We start from the raw sequence: 4,418 nt of genomic DNA, 5'->3' as shown, positions 1-4,418 counted from the left end.
GGAGCTTGCGCGGGCAAACAGCTTTCCTGCACAGCGCTGCTCTTCTTTGCAGGGTTGGGTTGCACACGCTGGGCTGCCCAGCGGAGAGCAGCAGGGCAGGGGCCCAAGCCTGAAGCGGGCAACCTGTGCCCACGCGCCATGCACAAATCTGGTGGGCATGCAGTCGCGACACATAGGGGGTGCATGGGAATGCGTGTGCGCCGTGAGAGTGCTGGTGCACCCCCTGATGGGCAGCGCTCCTCGTTTAGGTGACAAGCAGGGGGGACAGGTGGGAGTGCTGGTGCCCTCCTACAAGTGCCAGCTGGGGAATGGGGGTGTCAGGTGAAGCGCTGCTAGCACTTCCAGGAGTGCTGCTAGTGCTTCCTGGTTGGCGTGATCAACCACAGGGCGACCCCCACCTCCCGCCCCCCATCACTGACTGACCACTGACTCAGATGGCACCACTCACCCATGAGGGCACAGTTCTCCCCTGGTTTCTGGGAGTATGTGCAGCAGTGGGGAGCAGGCCCCCTGCCTGAGCCCACAGTGGGCAGCCTACCTCACCCCTGCCCTGCGCACAGATCTGGGGGGCGCAGGTCCTCCCTGCACCCTGGGAGTGTGCACAGTAGTGGGGTAGTTGGCCCCATCCCCTGCCACCTCCCAGACAAGCCACTTGTGGCCCCGCCCCACTCCCTGTCAGGGCCCTGTGGCCACATATTGCAATCCTGGGTCCCAAGCTGCAGTCACAGCCCCATCCACCTCTCCAGCTCTTACCCTGTCCAACTCCCTCCCTTCCTCTCTCCTTCCCTATGGCGGCCTCAATTCCACCCTCTGCCACTTACTTGCAGGACCTTCTTTTCCAGGCTGCCTGTGGCTCCATACATACACATGGAGCCCCCTGCCTGATCACCCTCCTTCCGTTCCCTCCCAGCCCCCTGCAGGCTGGAACTCTGCCAGTCTGCAGAGAGCTCTGCAAAACTGCGAAATCTGTGGGTTTCTCCTGTAAAATGAGAAATCTGTCTGCCTCCAGTCAAAGGTAAAATCCACAGTTTTCTCCGTTTTTCTGCGGGAACTGGAAAACCCGGATCCCTGGAGATAAGATTACATAAGCAACCTAAAGAGGAGCAGTGATACCCAGCAGTGAAACAGCTGTAACCCGCACCAGCAGTGATGAACAGCACCGCTCCCCCCAGTAGTGGTTTCCCTACTCAGCAATCCCCAGTGGTAAAGTAGTGGCAAATTCAGGCAAGGCCCTCCTTACCTAGCATTTGCCACTTTGGCTGGGGTTGGTGCTGAAGACTCTGGAGTAGAGTTGCAACTTGATAGTGTGGAATAGTGTTTTTTGTGTTGGGCCTTCCTACCCAGCACCTGCCACTTTTGGCTGGCATAGGTGGTAGACCCTCTAACAGCAGTCCTGGATAAATTTTCTCTTCCAGAAGACTGGGGTACTAGCTCCCCTGGGTTTATCTGGTGGTGACTGCAATACACTGTCAATTGTACTTTCAGCTATTACTTAACAGATAAGGTTTTCTTTAGGGCTATGTATTTGTCCCCTTTCCCTTTTAATAAACCCTGTTATAGTTGACTATTGCTTATGAGTGGAGAAGATTGTTCACTTTGAAGCACCCAATTATCATTTATTTTCTCAGACTTCTGGATGGGGGCTTTAGTCAAAATAGAAGCTTGTGTAAAACCCTTGAATCAGAACCTGGCCCTTATTACTGCCATCCAGTGCCTTGCAGGAGGGTTACATAGGCCTGTTTTGCTTTCAGATATGGTCATTCAAATGTGAAGTGTCACAAAGGAGTTAGAATAATTATCATAGCGCTATGCTCTACAGCTAAGGAAAAGGAGTTTCTTATTTTCAGTGATAGTCCCAGCCTTCCACCCTAAACAAATAAGGGAGGACATTCCCACAAGTTTGGTGCTTTTTTGCACCACTAGGACCACTTACTTCATCTTCTTTGAAAATAGTATATCCAGTAAAGGCTTTACAGTTCAGAGAAGTTTGGTTCTTCCCTTTGGAGATGCCTCATTCCTAGGTCAAGCAAAACCCTTGATGTTTCAAGGCTCATTCTTCTCAGCCTTCAAGGATTTATGCCTCTGGTCCCACATCTGGGATCAGCATTCTCTTGCATACTCTTAATCATCTATGAGATCATGTTGCTAAAAGAGAAAGGGATTGCTTATATCATAATTTGTCCTTTCTTTTGGCATATCTTGTTCTGGTGCCTTTATAAATCTCAGATGCTGTCAATCAATCAGATGTGAGTGGGAACCTCTGGTACCATTGGACAGAGGAGAATTCTTTACTTTTCTTAAAATTAGTTACAGAAGTGAGAAAGGGGTGTGGGTTGTAGTCGTGTTGGTCTAAGGACATAGGTAGGCAAGGTTCTTTGGATAAATCTGATATATTTTATTACATCAAACTCAAATAGCTGGAAAAATTCTTCTTTGCAAGCTTCTGAGTCCAAATGTCTTTTGTCAGGCTGAGGAAGCGTTTCACATTGGCGATGCATAGGGGGTGTATGTGCACCCCCTGAATGTATTGGTGCACCCCTGCTTGCCGCTGACACTGCCGGTGGTGTCTGTGAGCAGTCGCCAACCTCTGGTCAGCGCCAGCAGTGTCTGCAGGAGCTCTCTGCTTACCACTGCCATGCTCCCTCCGCTGCCAGCGCCACTGTGCTCCCCCAGCTGCCGGAAGGACGCGTCGTTCATGTGTCTGTAGATGGTCTGTGCTTTTTCTGGATGGAGTGGTGCAGTATCCAGAGGCCAGTAGGTATGCAAGAAAGCCAGTCAGTTAAAATGTGAATTGAGGTGATCAGTAGGTTAGAGACAGGTAGCGGGGAGGGGGGATGAAAGTGGCTGTAGTCAAACGGTGAAGAGACATCAGGGTGGGGGAAAGGGAATGAAAATAGCTGGTAAAAAGTGGAGTGTTTACCTGGGAAGTCTGATGTTAGGCAGGTTATAATGTGTCATAAATCCAATGTCTATATTTAGTCCATTATTTTTTTCGTATTCAGTAGGTTGATGAAGTGACGTTTGTAGGCTCATCTGTGGAAGGTATTTTGTAAATATCCTTTGAGGATTAGAACTGAAAGACTGGAGAGAGTGGTTTTCTTGTGAGAAATGTGCCCCCACTGCTGGTTGGGTATTCTTGTCTTTGATAGATTTTCGGTGTGCGTGCATTGTGGTGCGCAGTTGTTGTTTGGTTTCTCCTACATATCTTCCATCAGGGCATTTGGTGCACTGGATGCGAGAAGAGTGAGAGAGAGGTTTTCTTTCTCTATGCTGGAAAGATCCTGACCACGGTACAAAGCAGGAAACCCCTGGCATGCGTGCCAGAGTATGGCACGTGAGGCCGTTTTCCTCAGCACACGAAAGCTGACCCAGACTCTGGGCAGCTTCTGCCAGCAGCTGGGCCAGCTGCAGCCAAGAGACTGCAAACAGCTGCATGGGGCTCTGCAGCCGTAGCACCAATTCTGTGGCTGTGACAGCATCTCTGGGCACATGGCCAGGAAGGGGCCTGGTGCAGCACAACTCTGGCTCCTTCCCCACCATCCGCCCAGAGGCACATGCAACTGCTGCTGCCATGCAGCTGGTGCAGAGCCTGGCATAGCTGTTTGTAGCCTTCCAACTGCCTGCTGTAGCTGCTCAGAGCCTGGGCCAGATGTGGAAGACAGCAGCCGGGTGGCTGCAAACAGCTGTACTGGGCTCCAGAGCCTGGGCACTGGCTCCATGGTGGCACAGGAACAGGTGCACATGCAGCTCACAGTGCATAGTGGGGAAGGGACTGAGGCAGCACAACCGTGGCCACTTCCTTGCTGTCCATCCGGAGGCATGTGCATGCAGCCACTGCCAGCAGAGATGATCTGGCCCCTTGCGGGTCCCCCACCTCTGGCACACCAAGTCAAGCCATGGGGGGAGGTTGGGGTGATTTTGGCACTCTGGACAAAAACATTGCCGACCCCTGGAGCAAAGGCTGCGATTCAAGTTAAAAATGTAGCTTACAGTAATTACATCTTAGTACTTTGGTCGCACTGCATCGACCAGCACTGGGCCCTGCGAAAGCTAGTCAATAAAGAGGCTCTTCTAAGGCATTCTCAGACTTCAGCGTACTTCAGGGGTTTCTGTTTATGCGTCTCCCCCTCCCGCTCCTCATCGATTCCTTCTCAAGATGGACCCCCGGAGCGTGTGATTGTACCCAAGGCCGTGTTGTTCTTGGTCAGCCCTGAGGAACAATGTCTGGCGAGGGGGTGAAGCTTGTCAAGCCCTGCCCCCTACTCAAACGGCCCCAAAACAGGCAGCCCCCCAGACCCTGCGTCTCCGCCTGCCCTGCCCCTACAGGCTGTGCGGGACGGCGGTGGGCACGTGGCCCCAGACCCCTCCGTGCTGCCCGAGGGGGGAGCAGGCATCCTCTCGCACCGGGCTGAATCTCG

Source organism: Crocodylus porosus, unplaced genomic scaffold (genome assembly GCF_001723895.1).
Source record: "Crocodylus porosus isolate Cpor-Errol unplaced genomic scaffold, CroPor_comp1, whole genome shotgun sequence".
NCBI classification, from domain to species: domain Eukaryota; kingdom Metazoa; phylum Chordata; order Crocodylia; family Crocodylidae; genus Crocodylus; species Crocodylus porosus.
Note: the sequence above shows the minus strand (reverse complement) of the source record.